The following is a 23,225-nucleotide window of genomic DNA, read 5'->3' on the forward strand; positions in this document are numbered from 1 at the left end:
AAAAATTTATTTATTTTATTTTTTTACATAATTCTTTTCTGTTCTAGAAACCAAAAACTTTTTCAAGCCACTTCAAGCCTCCCAATAAGCAGGGCAGTCCTCTCACACAGTACAATGAAATTCATCTCCCACCTAAAGACAATTGTAAACATCCATGTGCAAAGTGAGATTTGAACCTGCAGCTATTCACTAGAGATAGCAGATATGCTAACAATGCAGTCAACCTAGCTGGAGAATATAGTGTAATACATAGTTCTCATCTAAGGGAAGTATGAGAGATTGAGTTAAGATTTCTACAAGCATATCTGAGAAGAGAATAAGAAAAATTGTGCAAGTGAAACTTGGAAAAGAATAAGCTGTGTTCATGCCAAAAGGTTTCATCACAATCATATTTTAATTTTTAAGACAAACAGTTGAGAAATCAAGAGAATATAACAAGACTGTATTATTGTTTCGTAGATTTGGAACAAGCATATGGCAACCCAGGTGCCAAAGAAAGAGAGAGAAGATTTTTGAAATGGTACAATTATATGGGGTAAATGAAACATCATATATACAGTAATACAGAGCAGTCAGAATTGCAGGAAGTACTGGAAGATGGTTTGATGTAAAATCAGATGCAAGAGGAGGTACATAATAAGCACACACTATCTCAACTCTTATTCATTATCCACATGTATCACATTATGGAAGAAATTGAAAGTTTATTTTTCACTTGGTTTGTATAATAAATTTAGTTTAATCCTTTATCCAAGTGCGAGCAAACAAAGTTTGCGCATGAAAGTATCTTCAGGACTGGGGTAAGGTGGTACAACACCGGGCAACTCGTTGCAAAGGTGGAGCAAGCTAACATCACTCCTATCTCAGTATCTCCTATAATGCAAAACACATCTCCTTGTGGATATGTCTAATGTTATGCATTAAGGGAAGGGCCACTACCCAGACTAGTTTTGGGATGTTGAAAATTTATTTTTCACTTGGTTAGACTATAATAAATTTAGTTTAACTAGTCTGAGTAGTGGTCCTTCCCTTAATGCATAACATTAGACATATCTGCAAGGAGATGTGTTTTGCATTATGGGAGATACTGAGATAGGAGTGATGTTAGCTTGCTCCACCTTTACAATGAGTTGCCCGGTGTTGTACCACCTTATCCCAGTCCTGCAGATACTTTCAGGCACAAACTTTGTTGCTCACACTTGGATAAAGGATTAAACTAAATTTATTATAGTCTAACCAAGTGAAAAATAAACTTTCAACATCTTTCTCGAAATCCAGAGTAATTTATTAAAAAGGTGGCACACCGTTTGGCAATTCCTATAGGTAGAGATGACCTTGTTAATGCTTCTGCCTGGTATCTCCACTTTGGGCCTGGCTCCCACTGAAGAGACCTCAATAAAGGTTGAAACTAGTCTGGGTAGTGGCCCTTCCCTTAATGCATAACATTAGACATATCTGCAAGGAAACGTGTTTTGCATTATGGGAGATACTGAGATAGGAGTGATGTTAGCTTGCTCCACCTTTGCAACGAGTTGTCCGGTGTTGTGCCACCTTACCCCAGTCCTGAAGATACTTTCAGGCACAAACTTTGTTTGCTCACACTTGGATAAAGGATTAAACTAGATTTATTATTATGGAAGAAAGTGGCAATAAACCCGACATCAAATTGTAGATATATCAAAAACTTAACTTTTCTTTTTACTTTATGCAGATGATGTTCATACTCTAAAAGAAATTGATTACAAGTCTCCAGGATTCTGTAACTAACCTGAATAAATGCAGTAACAAATTTGGCAGAAAATCAGCAATAAAAAGACTAGAACTATAAAAATAGGCATGAACATGGAAAACTTCAACTGAAAAAAAAAACCTAACGAAGAAGTAGTATAATATTATAGTTATTAAGGCATAATTTTTAGTGAAGATAGCAAATTAAACATAGAAATAGATAACAGAATAAACAAAGCTGTTATGGTGGAGAATGAAATGGATAAATTTATATGAGATAAAAAAGAAATTAACCAAAACACTAAACCAGCAATATACAGGACAGTGTTCAAGTTTTTAAGTTAGGTTAGAAATAAAGCAGTGTATCAAAAAATAGAGACAACAAACATGAAAGTTATAAGAAAAAATTCAGGGAAGTCAGATAACATCTATAGCAGAATCATATGAAATATGGCAATATCAGGAAGGACCTTGAGGCTTTTCAAGAATGTTTGAGCAGAACTTATTATTATTATGTGACACCTCCAGGGAGTCCAAGGACTCATCAAGGGAGGGCACCTACTCTACAACTCTCCACCTTAACCAACAACTGCAACTACACCAACACCATCTAACACCCACCCACCACTACTAGTCCACAGACAATCACAAACATACATGCCCATGGCACGATTCGAACCTGCAGCCTTTTGGCTGGAGAGCAAAAATGCTAACCACTCAGCTAACCAGGCCTACTCTAGGATACTTCAAGCAGGTAGAAAGGCTTATATGTTGGGTTCATGTGAAGTTTTTTATATAACAGTTTTAATTCAACACAAGACAATAACAAGAAAATAAATGATATATTTATTTACTTGCTGATATTTTGCAGGTTTTATACCTAGCATCTTCAGAGCACAAACAGTTTGTCATAGCACAAAACAACAATATTAGTTAATAGTATGAACAATTTAAATTGTAAAGGAGAACACAAGAACTAAAGTCTTAATTGGTACCACTTATTTGGATAAAGAGAGTTTAACAAGTATTAATTTCATATTAAAATGACTGATTAGATTTTTGGTAAACTGATATAGCCATACTTGTTGAGATATTGGGAATGTTCTAAAAAGGCTGCTGCTGATTCCCAAAACAGTCTATCTCTTTCTGAGTTATGACTTCCATGTAGCACTTTTGTTTTCTTCCATCTGATCCTGTGTGAAAAAGTGTCCAAGGCATGGTCTGCTAGATCAGTCCCAACTTAACACAAACTGGTGGCAATTCATTTCTTATATCCTCCAAGGTGGATATAAACAGATGTTGGTAGTATAAGAAATCCTACATACATACTTGCTAAACATTGAGCTAAATGACTAGCCTCACTGAGAAGTAAGTCTTCCTCATTAGTAAAAAATTCTGTTCACTTAAAAAGCATAAAAAACCACATTCTAAGTTCAGACATAGTATCAATATTAAGTATACTATTAGTAATTAGTACCATTAACTTTAGACCTTGATTTCACATGGAAAGAAATAATATATAAACAACTCAATGGGACAGCCATGGGTTCACCACTTTGGCCAATTTCTACACAGAACACTTAGAGAAAGAATCAAGCACTCAACAGTCCATGGTCACACCAGTTGTTTGGCTTTACTATGTGGACGATGTGTCTGCTATTGGTCCATACATATTACACACATTTTAAGCATTTAAATAGCCAACATCTTAAAATCCACTTCAATTATAATAATATAATAACTGTCTGCTCTTTCTATATACACTAGTCACACACACCTTCCAAATTGTTCATTATCTTTTTCTATTTATAGAAAACCTACACACACTAGTTGTTGGAAGTTTTTTCACTTGGTTATACTATAAATTAAAGATACCAAGAAATTATATACTTGATATCTTTAATTAATTTTAATTGGTTTAATCCTTTATCCAAGTGTAACAAACAAAGTTTGCACCTGAAGTATTTTCAGGACTGGGACAACTCGTGGTAAAGGTGGTATGCCTTCACATCACTTGCCTTTGTAACCACTACGAGACTAGATATTTGCACAATCACACCATCATTCAGTTCAACAATATGGTATCCTAAAAACACCAACACACACACAGAGCTAGAACCATTGTGGATATATTTTCCACAGTGTTAATAACTATCAGCTCCACAACATGTTTAAACCATTTATCAAACTAGCAACCTTCATCTGTTCACTTAAGGACAAATTCTCTCCATCACATTCAAGGAGTATATGAATGTCTTGTAATTTGGCTTACTATGAACAGACACAAGGATCTATTGACATCTGCCTCAGAAAATTTAAGAAATACATTTGCCACCATCATTATGGCAGGTCAGGACTAGCAGACCATGCTTTGGGCATCAGTTCACACAGAATCAGATGGAAGAAAACCAAAATGCTACTCCAAAGTCAGATAAAGAGTGAGACTGTTTTTGGAATTTGCAGTAGCTCTAAAACATTCCCAAACTTCAACTTTGGTTTGTTTGATACAGCAATGGTTGTATCAGTTTACCAAAAATCTAGGAGACAGTCATTTTAAGAATAAATTAATACTTGTTAATCCTTCTTTATCCAAAAATAAGTGGCACCAATTAGGACTTTAGTTCTTGTATTGTCCATTACAATTTTGAATTGTTCACACTATCAACTAATGCTGCTGTTTGTGTGCCATGACAAACTCTTTGCACTCTGAAGATGTTGGGTATATAATCAGCAAAATATCAACAAATAAGTAAATAAATATATCATTTTTTTTATATTATTGTCTTGTGCTGTAAACTAAAACCTTTATTAAAAAACCTTGACAATAGATTAGCTTAGGTCGCTTAAAATGAACTGGAGAGGAAAGGTTGTCAAAACAGGCATTTGATGACAAGTTGCAGGAGAAAGACCCACAGGAAGTTCAAGACCTAGATGAATGATGGAGTCAGAAGGGGTCCTAGAAGTCAGAAATAAAAGATCTGACATTTTGGGATGTTGAGAAGTGACAGACCAATTCGGGAAAAAAGTGATGACAGGAGATTAGTAATAATGTAAACTTAATTTAACCAGGCTGGTTGGCTGAGTGGATAGTGTATTTGCTCTCCAGCCGCAAGGCTGCAGGTTCGAATCTCGCCGTGGGCATGGATGTTTGTGATTGTCTGTGGAAATACCAGTGGTGGTTGGTGGTAGATGGCATTGGTGTAGTTGCGATCAGTTGGTGATTGAATGGTGGAAATGGAGTTACAGAGCAGGTGTCCTCCCTCGATGAGTCCTTGGAGGTCAAATAATAATAATTGTGTACTATGCAAGAATAACATGCATTCTTGTCTGACCACCATCACAGAGGTGGAGAAGTTATCCAAAAATTGGTGATATTAGTTTTGGAAAAAATATACAAATATTCTTTATCTAAAAAATAAAATATAAAGACCACTACCCATAATACATCATCACAAAAGATGCTTATATCTGATTCTTAGTGACTTAAAATTTCTTTCAACTATATCCTGATCATCAAATACCTGCTATGTACTATTAAAGGGTATACAGGAGATGCCATGAGAGTACTACTCTCTAATGTACACATCAGGAATTTGATGAGTGATTCTTGATATCCAAGAATCATCGATTCTTGAATATATAAAGAATCTCCTCCTCTACGATGATAATCAGACAAGAATACATGTTCTAGATGGTATATTACTGGCAGAAGAAAGTAAAATAAGAATATGCTATGTGACATTTGTTTTCATCGAATTCTCTTCTCGTGTAAGCAGTCCTTTGTGTGTGTGTCCCGTCCCTCTGCTGATGTGATGTGATGAGATACTTATCACAAAACATAACAGTTTTTGCATTATCACCCTTACTTTTCAACCTATATATAGAGTGTGATAAAAAAGTAATACAAGAAGGAATGAAGGAGATAATAGGTGGAGTGCAGATATATATGATATGATTTGCTGATGATATAGCTATATCATCTGAGAATGAACAGGATTTAAAGTGGATATTATCTAGAATAGATGATGTTTTATCAGATTATGGACTTAAGATAAATGCAGCAAAAACTAAAATAATGGTGGCAGGTTTCCAAAGAACAAAATAAGATAGATGTTGTTGTTACTGTCGAGTAAGTTGAAGAGCTTCCAGCTATGACTGTGAGCTTGTAGAACTGCTTTGGCAATCTGTTGAACTTAGATGGAGTAGAGTTTTTCTACAGGGGGCTATTGTCAATTTTCTGTAGAGTAGCAGCAATTATTGGACAAGAATAGATATGGGCAGGTGTTAGTTAAACTCCTGGACAGTTCTTGCATATTTCATAGCTAGTAGTATTGTCTGGCTGAATTTTCATGCCTTTAAAATGTTCTGTTCTCAGTCTGGCCATGATTGCGTTTATTTCTCTACTTTCATTGCTTCTTCTTGATAGTTTGTTTTAACAATCTTACTTTTGCGACAGAACTAGCATCAGTTAGTGGTAGTGGGTGAAATTTTTGAGGTGAGTATCTTGCTTCTTTGGCTAGTCTGTCTGCTCTCTCATTGCCTTTAATATTTACATGGGATGGTATCCATTGCAATGCACAGTTTTTACTTTTCAAATTTAAGTTGTTAGATGTTAATGAATTTCCTGTGTGAGTTTTGTTTTTCCATTTTTTAATGCTTCAAATGCAGATTTTGAGTCACTGAAGATGGTTATTCTTTCTGTAATGTTTATTACTGGATTAGAGAGAGAGAGATAGAACTTTAGAGCTACTCGTATGGCTGTTAATTCACATTTCATGATCATATTGTAAAGTAGATGATCTCTTTAGTCTAGATTTTCCTGTCCATCAGGCATCACCTGTTGTTGGCTCCTCATTCTGTTAGTGAATTTTAACTGTGGTGAGTTTTCTTCTGTCTTCTAGTATATGAAGTCCACACTCTTGTTCAGCTTTAAAATTATTTGTGGATGAAACTGCACCTATAATAATTTTTGCTGCTATTGACTGTATTCTGTCAAGTTTTTCTTTTGAGCTAGTAGAAGCTTGAGCCCAGATGGATGAGGCATATTCCATAGTGGGTCGTATGAGTGCTGTATATGTAGTTTTTAGTGTTTTTGGTTTTGCACCCCACTTTGCTCCACAAAGCGTTTTGATATTAAGCTTTTTAAGAGCTTTATTAGATATAATTGTAATATTAGTTGTAAATCTCAGTTCAGTATCTAGAGTTGGCCTAAGTATTTTGGAGACTGTTTTTCCTATTTTGGTACTATATTATTTTAATTTGGGGGTTGTTATTATGTCTATTTTTTCTATCAGTGGAGAAGATACTCATTTTTGTTTTTTCTGAGTTTATCTGTAAATTAAGTTCCTTTGTCCATCTTTCTAAGTCTTGTGTTGATTTATTTAGGACTTTTAAAGATTGTTGAGGATTACTGCTTCTGTGCCAGAATTGTTATATCATCTGCATAACATGGTATTTTTGTATCATTTATGATGTGAGGATGAATATTGTTCACATAGATGAGAAATATAAGTGGGCTTAAAATAGAACCTTGTGGGACTCCAGTCCAAGTTCAGTACCTATTGGAATAAATTCCATTGACTTTTACTTTTATTTTTCTTCCTTTCATGAAGTCTGAAATTGAAATTAATGCATTCCTCCCTTATTCTGGTATCGTATGCAATTTTTATTAACTTTTGTCTCCATACACAATCGAATAAAGCTGTAAGATCCAAGAAGATTGCTGTTGTCTTCTTTGGTGGTTTTTCTTGGAAGCCCTTTATGATTAATTGGCAAAGATAAAATAATTGATCTATGCTGCGATGAGACCTGTATGCAGTTTGATAGAAGGTGATTTTGTTATTTTCGAAGAGCCAATTCATATGTCTAGTATGTGTTATTCTTTCATTTAGTTTACAGAGAGTACTAGTCAAAGCCGTTGGTCTGTAGCTTTTACAGTCGCTTGGGTTTTTGTTAGGTTTTAGTATGGGTGATGTTTTTCCAGATTTTTGGCTCTTTACCTGTATTCCAGGAAGTGTTAAATATCTTCAGAAGGCATTAATCATATGTCTAAAGATAAGATCAATTCCGGGTGATTTGTCAGGGTCAATTTGACTCATTGCTGTTTCTCATTCTCATTGCAAGGTTCCTGAGAAAATATGTCTTCAGAAGGATAGGTTCCAGACTGTATTAGCAGATGTTTTGCAATTTTCATGCACTTTTTATCTTCTTTGTTATATCGCAGTTTACTTACTTTGGGAGTAATGTTTGGTAGCATATCTGCCATCTGTTTGTTCGTTGCTGCTGTACTAATTCCTGAAGAGATGGTGTTTGAAGAGTGATCAGTATCCGGAAGTATTGCATTATTTAATAATCTGATGATATTCCAATGTTGTGATTCTTTTCTTGGATCTAGTTTATTGCAGAATTCTTCCCACTTTTCTTGTTTGCAATTTGAAATTTCATCTTCAATTTTTTGAGTTAATTTTATTAACTTCTTTCTGTTTTCTTCTGTATTATTTTTTTTAAACTGTTCGTTGATAATATCTCTTTCAGTGATCATAGCATTGACATTATGATCTTTCCAAAATGGAACCCAATTATTTTTCCTGAGTCCTCAGGGTATTGAATTTTTTGCAACTCTCTCTATGTCGTTAGTTAGTAGTTACTGATCTAGTTCTTTACTAGTGGGTGTGCCAGTGCAATATGTTTCTAATAGTTGTATTTAGGCCAATTTGCTTTTCTAAAGTTCCAAGATCTCTTTTTCTGTGGTTTATGGTCTAACTGCAAATTAATGGTTGTGATAATAGGCCTATGATCACTGATGACATTTTATAGTATTTTACACTGGGTAGGATTTGCAGTTTCATAATCTATTGCTATGATGCCTAATGCTGATTCTGTACCCATTGTTTTTGAGAGATATGTATTTTGTTCGTTTTTTGTTTATGATCTCACAAGATTTAGATCAGCAATTATGTTCTCTATATGTACTCCTTGCTGATCTAGTTGTGAGGAACCCAAAATTGGGCTTTTGGCATTTAGATCTCCTAAGAGGATCTTTGTATCTGACATTGGTTGACTTAATTGCTTAAGTACTTCTGTATTTATATCTGTGCTATCTGGGTGATATATACACTGACTATTGTAATAATGCATTTTGGTAGAAATATCTTAACTGCTTGAGCCTCTGTGTTTCAAGCAATTAAGATTGCTATGTTAGCTGATATGATTTCTTTATATTTAATGTGTTGAATCCTTAAGCGTACAGCTAGGCCTCCACCAGAACGGCCCAGTCTGTCTTTCCTTAGTGTTGAATAGCCTTTGACTTGAAGCTTCAGATTTGATTTAGTTTTGTTTCTTGTAGATGTGCCATGTGGATGTTATTTTTGTATAAAATGTTCTTAAACTCTTCCATCTTTTTTTGAGTGCCATTGATGTTAAGCTGAAGCATGTTGAGATATACAGGTAGATATATATATATATATATATATATATATATATATATATATGTATATATATGAAACGTACTATTAACTCGGGCTTGGGATATGTTCATTTTTCTAAATTAACTGACTTTAACCCGAGAGTTATAACACAATGACATTTATTTGAAAAAAACGCAACATGTTTCGTCAAGAATGACTTCTTCAGGCGATAAGAACATAGAAAAGTATATATATATATAAATAAATGTATATATATATATATATATATATATATATATATATATATATATATCTATATATATATAGATAGATAAAACAGTGATTATAAATAAGAACATTGGACAAGTAAAATCATTCGTATATCTTTGAGGAACTATTTGAGAAGATGGAAGATCAAGTTGGAAATACGAAGAAGAATTGAAGAATGACAAAAGAAGTATTAAAGAAGAAAAAAAAAGAGAGATCATTTATTTCAAATAAGATAAGCAAAGATTTAAGGAAAAGATTTATTAAAAACATTTGTTTGGAATGTATTCCTATATGGTTGTGAGACTTACATTATTACAGCAGAAGAATGGAAAAAGAACTGAAGCATCTGAAATGAACTCTTGGACAGTGCTATTAGAAGGAAATTGGTGAGAAAGAAAAACCAATGAAGAAGTCTTGCATGAAATAAAAGAGAACTGAGTATTGAAGAAAACAATCATAAGAAGAAAGATGAAATTCCTGAGATAGATATGGATACATAAGAAATAGAATTGTAAACATGTTAGAAGGGACAATACCAGGAAAAAGAAGAAAGTACAGCCGATACATACATTCTTAAAAGAGGAGATAAACATACATCAACTAAAAAAGTCAAAAGCTACTAAAGAGGATGGAAATAGGGATACCTGGAAAAGGGAGCTCTCCATAAGGTATGATTTCTTTATATTTAATGTGTTGGATCCTTAAGAGTATAGCTAGACCTCCACCAGAACGGTCCAGTCTGTCTTTAGAATGATGATGATAATGATGTTAAATACTTTATGTTTACATAATTTACATGTATCGTAAGTTAATAAGTCACTCATTTTTGAAGTTATTTGAGGAGTTAATTTTATTGCCGCATCTGGTTCTTTCCTTCACTGTTAATAAGTGAAATGAATGAATTTATTAAAACCCTAAATTGTTGGGTATGGTTCAACAGCGTACCCTCCCTTACTGAAATTTAGTTCCAATGCATTAGTGAAATGAACTAAGCACTCTTGAAAGTTCTTTATTAACGTTACAATAAAGCCACATAACTGCAAACTAATGGATGTTTATATTTATATTACTTGTTAGCATTCTTTTAGAAGAAAGCAGATACTTTAGGATATTAAGGAAGTACGGATAAAACAAACCTGTGATGAGCAAGTTCAAGATGCTGTGAACATATAACCAATTTGTATACACTCATTTCTGACACCTTGCCTTAAATCTGACCAGTATTTTTCTTCAAACAAGATGCAGAGAAGGCTGTTGGTGGATATTAGATCCATTCATGAAAAAATCATGCAAATAATTATTATTTCAAAAAGAAGTTCTCAGTTGACCTCTCTTCAGACAGTAGGTTAAATATTTTGAAAAACATTTCACCTTTTGAAACATTCTGGATTAAGACTATAAAGACTTTCCATAACTTCAGTGAAAAGCTATTGAAGATTCAGGTTCTCCTCCGTTTTTTTGTCTACACATGAAAGCAGTTTTCCAGAAGTTACTGAAACAAAAAAATAAGCATCAAAATCACTTAACACACATGTGTTATTTCAGTTTAGTATTTAAATACTTCTGTTTATATCATGCATAAGCTGTGTCTCTATCATGAAAAGAAAAATTATTTATTAAATTTTTGCTTTTAATATTTAATACCAAAATGCTTCTTTCTTTCTTTTTTTAACCAAAATACCATACATAACTCAAATTATATACCAGTATCAAAATAATAACAGCCCTGTTTATATTAATTGAATTAATGAATTTCTTAAATTGAACACAGATATCTGATTTGTAAGACAATTTTATTGATGTTCATAGTTGTCAGCAAGACAACATAAGATGCATACTCAAAAACTAATTGTATGTAGTATAGCACATTCAGTCACCCCAGTCATTTGTGCTATGGGTGACTGGAACGCAAAAGTTAGATCAGAGAGAACATCTACACGTGGGTCCATTTGGAGTTGGAATTCAGAATGAGAGAGGACAAAAGCTGATTGATTTCTGTAACAAGTACAGTCTCATCATAACTAATTTTGAGCAAAAACCAACAGCACGATACACATGAGAAAGTCCGGATGGAAGATACAAAAATCAATTAGACTATATTGTAGTCAGTAAACGCTACTTCAATGGAATACAGAACTCAAAGGTGATGCCAAGTGCTGACTGTGGATCTGATCATAGACTAGTCTTAATGAAGATGAATATTCGCCTGAAAACAATAAAATTTAAAAAAAGTCAACCGCTAAAATGGGATCTGCAAATGGTACAAAATCCGATAGTAAAATCAAAATTTAATGAAAATATTTCAGAACTGCTGTCTGCACTGTTGCAAAACGAAAATGAACCTTTGCAGTGGAATAGACTACAAGCAGCTATCTGCTAAAAACCACATCAATAAACAAGAAGAAAGAAAGAAAAAACCATGGATAACTCAAGAGGTAATCAACCTTATTGATGAAAGAAGAACATGGAAAAGAGGGAAGAAGAAAGGTTAAGATATAAAACTCTGGATAAAAGAATCAAACAGTTATGTAAAAGATTGAAAGAAAACTGGATAAATAGGCAGTGCACTGAGATAGAAGAATTACAAAATAGAAACAAAACCAGTGAAGCATTCCTGAAAGTGAAAGAACTTAATGGAAAAGTAAAGCATACACAGCCTAATAACATCAAAGACAAAGATGGAAACATACTTGTTGATAAGGAAAAGATAAATGGAAGATGATTGGAGTACTTATCAGATCTCTATGATTATCAAAATTGTAGTATGTTAGATGATTCATGACACCTTAAGTTAAACGTAACAACAGATACCACTCTAGCTACAAGAAAGGAGGTAGAACACGTAATTAAGAATCTTCCTAATAATAAATCCCCTGGATGTGATAATATCCTGGCTGAGCTGCTTAAAGTTTTGACTGGCAATAATAACTATTTAGTGGAATCCATTCAGGACATCTATAAAACAATACAATTACTTGAAGTTTTTACAACATCTATCTGCATACCAATTCCAAAGAAAATTAATGCACAAAATTGCAAGGATTACAGAACTGTGAGCCTAATATCCCATGCATCTAAAATTATTTTAACCATTGTGAACAAACATATTGAGAGAGCCTTAAGCGGTGAATTGAGTGAACAACAGAAAAGCTTCAGAAGAGGAATGGGAACCATTAATGCTATCCTGGAACTAAAAATACTAATAGAAAAATTGAAAGAAATAGGAACATTTACATATGCTTCATAGACTTTCAGAAGGCTTTTGACCAGGTAAAACATAATAAAATGTTCAATATATTAGATAAATTAGACATAGAAGATCATGTACTTAAGATTATAAAAATGATTTACACCAAACAGAAAATGCAGCTGTTTAACAAGGAGACTTCTGTAGTGAAAATAAAAAGAGGAGTTAGACAAGGTTGTATCCTTTCACCAAATCTATTTAATATCTATAGTGAGACAGTGATGAAAAATATTGAAAAACAAAAAATAGAAATTAGTATCAATGGTATAAAATACAACACTCTTAGATATGCTGATGACACCATTCTAATAGTAGAAAACAGAAACAAATTAATCATACTGCAGCTTTAGAGAAGCTGCATTAAATAAGCATACTGCAGCATTAAAGAAGGTAAAGAATTTGGATTAGATATAAATGCAAAAAAGACCAAATTTATGAAAATCTCAAAAGATAGCAGATCCGAGCCAGAAATATTCATAAACAATATGAAAATTGAACATAACAACAGAATACAAATATTTAGGCACCTACTTTACTGCAGATGGAAAGCAAGATAAAGAAATAAAAATAAGAACAGCCATAGCTAAAGATGCATTTTGGAAAAATAAAGATCTGCTCAGAAGTTCTGTGAGTATCGAGACAAAGAAAAGCATGATAAGAACATTAGTGTGGCCAATTTTCACATATGGAAGTGAGACCTGGATATTCAAGAAGACAGTAAGGCAACAGATAACAGGCCTTTGAAATGTGGTGCTATAGAAGAGCTCTGAAAATCCCATGGACAGAACATGTGACAAATACAGATGTCCTACAGAGAATGAGAACACAGAGATCTTTATTACAGGAAATGATCCAGAGAAAGATTAGTTCAGCAGGACAGAGGATACTATAAGTTTTAGAAGGAAAAATTATGGGAAAAGGATTAAGCAGCAAAAAACGAACGACATTGCTTGAAGATATAAGATCATGGACAAGATCACATGGCTATGCAGAAATAAAAAGAAAAGCCACCAACAGAGAGAACTGGAATGACATGGTGCTGCACCCCTCTCACTGAGGAAGCTACACGATGAAGGAGGAGATAATACATTCATAACTGTATGTGCCATACTACATACAATGATTTTTCTTAATGGAGGACAGTAATCAAAACAGATTCTTAAGGAATAACTGTGATGGCAATGAAGTTCAAGTTGATGCATGAAATGTTTATTTTTAAAAAATTCCTTAGATAGGTGGAATATTAAAAAACTGGCAGATACCAAAGAGTTAAATATTCACTACATGTATGCTCAAGTTTTACAGTTTAGATATGTATCACATATATACTTGTTTTACACTATTAGGCAAGTCATAAAAAACACCCACATTAAGTAACTTATGGAAGTAACTTACAATATTAAGTAGTAACTTAATATTGAACAGTGGTGGTGATAGTATGTGTACATTCTTAATTCTATGGATACCAACAAGAACTATCATGCCACTTATCACAGTGCACTTTAAACTCATTCATGGTTCACCACTGGCATTTCATTCTACTCATCCACCACCTGTCCATGAGAAAAATAGCCCCTCACACCATTATTAACTGCACTCGAACTCGATTTCTAGGGAAGACCAATCCCACATGATTACCATATCCTGAAAGATTTCACCTAACTTTATCCTGTAAAAAATCCCTTTAACAGCTTATCTCTATCAATTACCTCTCCTGCTTGTTTATAGGTTTGTGGTCAACATTGCTGCACTCAGTCCATATATTCAGCATTTCAGAGCCCAATATCAATTTGATTACTTGTCTCTTAACATTTGTTATAGAATCCCTTCATAACCCTATACATAGGTTGACCAACCAACCTCTCATGTATGGGCCCAACATAAAAAAAAATAAATAAATAAAAATCATAACCTCAAAAAATCTGGTTATGAGAAAAGTAGTCCAGATGCAACTGTATCGAAATCATGTAAGAGTATATGAATAATTTCCTTATTCCTACATGACAGTGTCCTTCCTGGCATCACTTCGATCTTCGGTGAAAAAAAAATTGATAGGAGATAGTGCAATTAGGTCCTGGTAAAAAAACTGCACATTTTAAAACAATGTTAACAACATATACCTGAAAATATGTTTCACATTAACTATACGTTAATTTATCCTAACTAGGAGCCCGTCAGTATTTAAATGTTCTGACATCATCTCTAACAACAGATATGTCTGCGAGTTTAAAGAAAACAAATACAGGAGTGGATATAATACATTTAATTAGAAATATGGCGTTATTCAAAATGAAAGAGCAGATTACACTTGTTTATGAATTCTTTATTTCCAAAATAATGAGTTATATGTCACCTGACAGGAAAACTGTCAAATATTCAGGCACTCTATATATGCACCTCCTGTAATATGACACACATCAAAATGATAATCTATTTCTTGTCAGACTCTTTGTAACTGGTTGATAGCTATCGAATTCACTGCTGCTATCATTTGATGAAGATGTTCTTGCAATGTGGCAGGTAGGAGTGGCACGCAAATGGTATCTTTAACAACGATCCAGACTTTTCCCTTTACAGATGCATCCCTCTTCTTCAAATTTTTCGTACCATGAGTAAATCTGTCTGTTTATGACAAGACGGTTCTTTCTTAAATTGAGTGTGGAATTTATGTGGAACTGCAATTATGGAATTACACTTTGCAAATTTGATAACACAAAATGCTTTCTCTAGCAGAGACACCATTTTTGTTAACTCTGTGAGCAAGCGACTGAAGGTTCTTTTTGTTTCAAGTACTTACAACACTTAGCATCTACATTCTAGTAGCAAAAGCCTGCCACAAGAATGTGGGGAAAAGTAAACTCTCATTTTAGTTTTCTTATCAAGTGACGTATAACACGTGTTTGTATCACTGGAAATAAACATTTCACAAACAAGTACAATTTGTTCCTTAATTTTGAATGACCCTGTATACCTATAGATGTTACTATATCATGATAAGACCCTTAAGAACTTTTTCTTCACTTGACACTGTGAGATTATTTTATTGTTATTACATAAGCATATCCAAGGACTAACTATTTTTTCACAATACCAATCATACCCCCTTCTTAAACACATTCACTCTCAAAGAACTCACAGCCACCACTGGCAATCCATTCCAGTTTACTTACTCCAAATCAGGAATACCACATCGTTTTTATAGCATCCTCAGCTTCCAAAAAGCTTTGCATCCTTTTAAAAAACAGACTGCATAATAGACAGTACTTCTCTCTACTGGTCAGAAGAGAAGTACTGTCTTTTACTTAAGTGTAAAAGACAGTACTTCTCTTCTGACCAGTTACTTATTCTGTATAAATCTCAAATCATCCACCCAAACTTGGAAAACTGCTTTCATGTTTAGGGTACACTTAAGACCTCCCTAAAAATTCTTGATGCTATTCAGAAAAAGGATAGTTTGATTGATTATTGGAAGCTCTCTTCTTCATAGTTCAGTTTCTGCAATGTCTTTTCTACAGATATTTCCATACCCACCGTCTAATAGAACTAGCATCCATTAAGCCCCCATTTCTTCCATTCTTCCTCTTATTCACTATATAAGTAAAAAGCGTTTGGCCAGCTTAGCTAATTTCGTGCTCCTTACCATGCTATTCACCCTGAACTCTGGATTACATATGAGCAATGCTGATCACCCTTTTGCTTTGCAGCTCCTGCTTTATGTTGTTATTCATCCATTTATCAGAAAGTATACTGGGTATACTTTCTGATACTACTTTGCTCAAACACTACCTGACCATTTCTCAATTATTACTGAAATCTTCTCTTGTAGCTTCTTATGCCTTGGCACTGCTCCAAGTTCATCCCAAGGTTGTCATAATTATAGTTTTGTAGTTCCACATAAATCCCCTTTTTAAGTGAGAATTCATGTTTAGCCATCTCCCAGAACCCCAGAACAAGCCTGCATGGTCACTATCCCTGATGGATAACATCAGATAAATTTTCTGATGTTATCCATCTCCACCACATACTGTTTCAAGAAATCATTCCTTGGTAACTGTATAAATTTCATTTCCATCTTGCCATATGCTCATTATCCCTCTCTCTCTCCAATTGTCCTCATAGTTGAAGTCCCTCAGAATAACTGCTTGACTTGTACTCATACAAATCTGCCAATGCATAGGATCTGTATCTCTCTGTGTGACTGCGGTCTACAGCAGCAATTAACAATATATTTTGATGCCTGCTGCTGCTTCTGTTGGCCTCAAGCTCATACTAGATTGCATCAAATGGATCATTTCCCTTGGTCTTGAAATTCTCTCTAACTTCTACTTTTGCTAAATGCATTTCTTTGACTATCGTCAGCAATACCTCTCCTCCCATCCTATTCCCTCTATCCTCCATAAAATGGAATACCCATACATTTTATCTGTATATCATCTGTCTACCAATTAAGTCTCACTGTTGCCAATAATTTCTGGCCATGCCGAACTGGCCAATGTCAAAATGCCAAAAATTTTTCATTTTTGTTATTTCTTTATTTCTGATGCTTCTGTCATTCATGTACATGCATTTGAACATTCCCTTGTGTCTGCAATTACCTTTACATAATGTGATTACTAATCCATTCAGAAACATGCAAAACAGCAATCTCTGGATGATCATTTGTCTCAGAGGGGCTGGACACATGCTTACCATACCTACAGTGACCATGTTTTTTTGGAGAAAATAAAGGACAAATCAGAAATTGTTTCATAATAAAAAAAAAAAAGCAGATTGTGTTTATTTGTTTCACTAAAACTAAAAAGCTTTATAACATTTATTATAAAATATAAGCATATACATAGCATTTAAACAATCATACTTTAAAAAATTTAATTTTGATACTTTTCACAAGAATGAACTTTTTTAATAAATCAGGTTTGTGTTTTAAAAATTCATAAAACTGTATACAATTCATGTAAAAGTTGCATCTGATATAAATGCATGCTTTCAATGTTTTGATTTTTAATTGGGTTTTTCCACTGGTCCACAGACTGTTCACTAATGAAAATGCTCGTTCAGTGGGGGCATTAGATCCAGGGAGATATAAGCAAATTCAACGATTTTTAAAATGTTTTTAAAAGATATATGTTTATCTGTGAAATTCATGGTTAAGAATTTAGAGAAACACAACACACATATTAAAATAATTACTTTAATTTTTGTTCAGGTTTAGACTGAGTTTTAGCATTTCACAGGTTGGATTGATGGACTAATCATTCCAAGGATGTGTAGGACCCATCTGCAACCCTTATAGCACTGGAACAAGTCCAAAAGGATATCTCAATACAAGAGGACTTTAGAAATGTTTAATGTAGTTGTTTTTAATTAATTTTCATATTTACCTTTCTTTTTTTTTAACTTTATTTTATTTAAAATGTTTTTTTTAATTTTTTAATATTATTAACTTTTTTTTTTTTCCACTAGAGGTAAGGCTAGATAAAAGATTAATAAGCAGCTTAGATTCATTTTACCTTTGTAAAAGTGCAGTAGCATGTAGCTTGCTCCTTATATATATGTAATTTTCTGACGATGACTCAATACAGAAGTTGAAACATCAATTATTACTTTCCTAATATTAAATAAAGTAATTATTTTAACATGTGTGTTGTGCTTCCCTAAATTCTTAACCATGAATGCTGATCACTGTGTAACCTTAACCTTAAAAGAAAGAATTATCTGTGATATATTTAAAAATCTCAACCCCTCTACATTGGCAGGACTCGTCATTTTTTCGCCATTCTTCAATCTTTTCACTGGTGAGAAAACTTTCAATACACTTTTAGTACTCCAGTGACAATAGAACGTTGCAACTTCAAGACGTCCACTCACTCCTACCAGAGCTTCTACACTACACACACACACACACACACAGTCAAGTATAATATGTACACATGACATCAACGACGTGGCCATATAATATGCCACGCCAGTAGCGAGTGCCAGTGAAAATGACAGTTTCATGTTTCTATGGACCATGTGCTGTGCGCCAATATTCAAATTACTATTTCAATTCACAAAATAAAAGACAAAGTGGCCATTTAGAAAAAAAAATAATCTAAAGGACAGAGCAATGAAATAAAGGACTGTCCTCTTAAATAAAAGAAGTATGGTCACCGTAACTATACCCCTCCCCCAACACTTCTAATTTTCCTGATTTTGCACTTCACTCTCTCACTGAACACTTTCTCAAAGCATCTAACTCCAAAAGTTAGATGCTTTGAGAAAGTGTTTCTATGGACTCATGTTTCTATGGACCATGTGCTGTGCACCAATATTCAAATTACTATTTCAATTCACAAAATAAAAGACAAAGTGGCCATTTAGAAAAAAAAATAATCTAAAGGACAGAGCAATGAAATAAAGGACTGTCCTCTTAAATAAAAGAAGTATGGTCACCATAACTATACCTCTCCCCAACACTTCTAATTTTCCTGATTTTGCACTTCACTCTCTCACTGAACACTTTCTCAAAGCATCTAACTCCAAAAGCATTCAAATGTAATCAATCAGGTATAAGCAATGTTGTCCTTCCAACTCATTCCAAACATTAAGAGACCACTTCTTTTGTAGAAAGTTCTCATTGACATTTAATTTGTAACTGCTGCCCTCCTTAATTTATTCCTATGCTATCACACTATGGCAGTAGACCCACTATCTCTACTCTCTCATTCTTAATTTTTCACTTCTTCCAGCAACTTTTTCATATCTTCTCTCATTCCATATTTCCTGCCTTTCAAATCACTGAATGCTTGCAAAAACTTACTAATGCCTCATATTACCTGCTGAGCAAGTAGCATCTCTGCTCTACAACCAACAGATTGGGGATTTGGATCACATTGTGATCCAAATATTAGTTATGGTCTTTTATTAGGTGTTAGGCAGTTTTTACAGTCTAGCATGATACTACGAGAACTGGAGGCTTAATGTTGTTGAATTCCATATTTTGTGTTCAGAGCGGGATTTCTAGCTTAACTAACCCTCAGTCTATCCATGGTTACAAACTTCCCTGAATAGAATGAGCATTAAATAATAGATAAATGACCATGTGTGTAATTAGAGAGAATGGCCTAGGAAGGCTTCTCATGCAGCTCAGACCTCCGATGATGACACTGTTGGCAACCAGCAATCAACCATATCATATCACATAATGAAGCTGAAAATCATTCATATTCTAGCATTTATAACACTCCAGCAATACATTTAACTCATTCACCACTCACTATGTAAAAATCTTCTCCTAACTTTCTTCTTAATATCTTTTCACACTTTTCAGGGAAGTGTGTCATTCTCTCCTGTGTATAATCCTTTTTACATTTAATATTGCAAAGCCTGATATGGTCTTAGTCACTTGTTTCAGTACTTTCTCCTAACTTCCTTCTTCACATATTTCCTCATAAGCCATATCATTGAATGGCATGCAATAGTTCACGTGTTGTGTGATAATGGCTTCTTGTCTTCCTTATTATGTACATTTTTACAATGATGGCTGTAGTAGACATGAAAATTATGGAATCTACCAGTGTTAGAGTAAAACTTTAGTTTAATATAAACCAAAAGAAACACTCAGCATTTCGACCTTCACAATAAGGTCATCATCTGGAGTATACAAATATATACAAAGAAACAACCTGCACTACAATCCACATGGCATGCTGAAGTTACTGACCAATAGTTATTACAACTATTGGCCTGACCTTTCAAGGAAAAAAAAATATTACATCAAAGCTAGAGCCCTATTATTATCTATTAGGTTACAAAATTAAATTAAGCTGGAGAGCAACATGCTTACAAAAAAGGAAAAATTTAATAAATAATAAAAATAAAAAATTACTTATATGAGTATGCATATAAATTACAACCAACTGGCATGGATAGGGGCCAATAAAAGCTGAAAAATTGCTTAGTCCTAAAGTCAGGGTTTACTGGAAATTGACACGTTGACCGCCATATGAATCAAATACGATTCACACTACATTTTTTCAATGCATTGCGTGAATCATATTTGATTTGCATAAAGATTTTTCTTTCAGACTGCGTAGTTCACCCGTGATTCATATCTAAATGAAATGCTTATGGGTAATGGAAATGTGGGGCCTGGTAAACAGGTTTATATAGTTATTGCAGTAGAATTTCAACTACATGTACAACAGGTGGCCTATTATAGGGGTTTTATTTTTACCTGATTTAGGCCATTTTCTAATGTTGAATAAAACAATAACAATGGTGTTAAATATTTATTTATAATATATGTCATTAGAAATGTGCCAAATCATAAATTTTTCTTCTAAAAAATTGAAAAACTAATAAACAAAAAAATGTCAAATAATAGACAAATAGATATGAAAAAAATAATTAGGTGAAATTATTACTAACAATTACAAACTACAGTTATGCACAATAGTAAACAGCGAACACAGTAAAAATTTTTGCACTGAACACATTTCCACCGTGTTTGTGTCACCTTAGATGTTGCATATTTTCTATTATGTTCTTAGGTTAACTTTTTGTAGCAAGATGTACATCTTCTCCTATTACTGGTACCAACCTCTTCTAAAATATGTTTTTCCTTGTCTGAAGTCGAAGTGACATTATTTTCCTTTGGTGTAATTCCTAATAACTCTTTTACGATTTTTTTCTCTAAATTCTGTGATGCTAATGTTTTTATCAGTAACTCGCTTATATACCATAAAAGCGTTCACCACAGCAGAACCTAAAAGAATTTCAACTGCGAGTTTTTGGTACCATTTCACACTTCTTCGAAGACAAGAAGCATAGGCTTTTACCTGATCAGATAGATCAATAAAACTTCTACTTTTGTTATAGTCCATAATAGCTTCCGGCTTTTGCACTTCATTACCATTTCTTGCTGTAAGGGATTTCATTTTGTTTGTGTGTTTTGTTGATAACATAAGCACTTCACGTTTATCGCACCATTTTATTACCGCCACCCCTGTGTCACTTTCTTTACCAATTATTTCACCCTTTTTCAATTTCTTCTGGGTAACATCCTGTGGAATTCCCTTTCGATTTTTTCTCAAAGTGCCTACAAGGTGTGTTTGTCTATTCAAAAGTTTGTGTGCTAATTCAATACTGGTATAATAATTATCTACAAATATTGTGTGTCCATGGTCAAGTAGATTCTCACAAAGTCCCATAACAATTGAAGTCGGAACACTATTAGTAGTATTGGTCTTTTCTGCGCCGCAGTATATCTTGAAATCATATGTATATCCATCTTCAATACACAATTTGAATAGTTTTATGCCAAATTTGTGTTGTTTATTCTTGATGTACTGATGAAAGGCAGGACGACCCCAGAAAGGAACTAAAGTATCATCAACGCAAATATTACTCAAAGGCGTCATTATTTTCTGGAAATTTTTTCTTATATGATTTATGAGAAGTGTAATTTTATAAAGTCTTTCAGAAGTATTTCCACCCTCACTGTCTGTGAAGTGCCAGTTACTGGGAAGAAGAAGATAGAACCGATTCCTTGAGATAATTTGTTTGATTTCTGGAATAGAGGATGTTATTCCACCAATAACACTCTAATTTTGGCATCTGCACTAAACCGAACCAAATTTGCAGACCCAAAAAATATCTTCATTTCATTGGGATTTGTGCTTTTCCACTTGCTTTTGGTAAAATTGTCTTACTGAGTTTTTGAAGAGTGTATCTGTTAGTTTCTTGCACCATTAGGTCCAGCAGTCCTTCATCAACAAACATAAAAAAGAAGTCTACAGGCTGTTTATCGTGCATTTCTTCAATAACATTTTGTTTTATTCCAAAATTATTATCCACAAACTGAAAATGTTTTAGATTATCACCTGTAATTTCATTCCATTGTAGGTCGGTTGAATTCACATCTCCAAGTATTTCATTTGAGGAAGAATTGTTAGTCAAATGCAGATTTCTTATAACATAATCAATTGTTTGTTCTACAGAATGAGCAGCAGTAAACTGAGATGTACTAGGAGCGAAAACTTCGGTATTACCAGTTGTAGATACTTTTATTCTCCTTCTAGCAATGAGAGAATAAGAATCTGAAGACACAGAACTAAGATCACTTCCATTGTAACTTTCCGACGAATATTCGTATGGTTCGTTATCAGATAGAACTTCATTTATCAAGGCTTCTAAATGGTGTAGTCTCCCATATTAGGGCAATTTATAACAATATTTATCACTATATCCACCGGACAAAACACTGAACGCATATAATTGTTTGTGAGCGTCATAGATATGCAAGTTTGACCTTGTGTGAAGTGTGAATCACGTGTGCACCGCTCAGCCCAGTCAGTAAAAAAATTCTTCTTAGGCCGCACGGTGCACACGTGATTCACACTTAACAAATCTATTTAGCTGCATGAAATAAATAAAAAATCATAAAACATGACTATTTTATGTTACTTTCAGCAAATTGTAAAACAAAAAGAAGTTGGCCTGGGGATCAAAAAATTTTTTAACATTACGGCAGTCAACGTGTTAAATGTGCTGAATATGCGCCATCCAAATTCTTGAGATTTTTATGCTGC

The 23,225-nt window shown here is 33.8% G+C and overlaps 1 protein-coding gene across 3 annotated transcripts in view; it reads right to left on the bottom strand.

Annotated features, from left to right (window-relative positions):
• Nucleotides 1–23,225, bottom strand: part of Jarid2 (Jumonji, AT rich interactive domain 2) — a 557,336-nt gene that overhangs the window by 523,746 nt on the left and 10,365 nt on the right. For 2 of the 3 annotated variants that reach the window (XR_016549859.1, XM_090408747.1), the window contains exon 2: nt 10,541–10,896. The gene's annotated coding sequence lies outside the window, so the exon portion shown is untranslated. The remainder of the gene's footprint in view (nt 1–10,540; nt 10,897–23,225) is intronic. The other variant, XM_090408748.1, reaches the window with a different exon arrangement.

The sequence above is a fragment of the Typopeltis vanoorti genome, chromosome 18 (genome assembly GCF_054136105.1).
Source record: "Typopeltis vanoorti isolate ZY-2024b chromosome 18, IOZ_Tvanoo_1.0, whole genome shotgun sequence".
Taxonomy (NCBI): domain Eukaryota; kingdom Metazoa; phylum Arthropoda; class Arachnida; order Uropygi; family Thelyphonidae; genus Typopeltis; species Typopeltis vanoorti.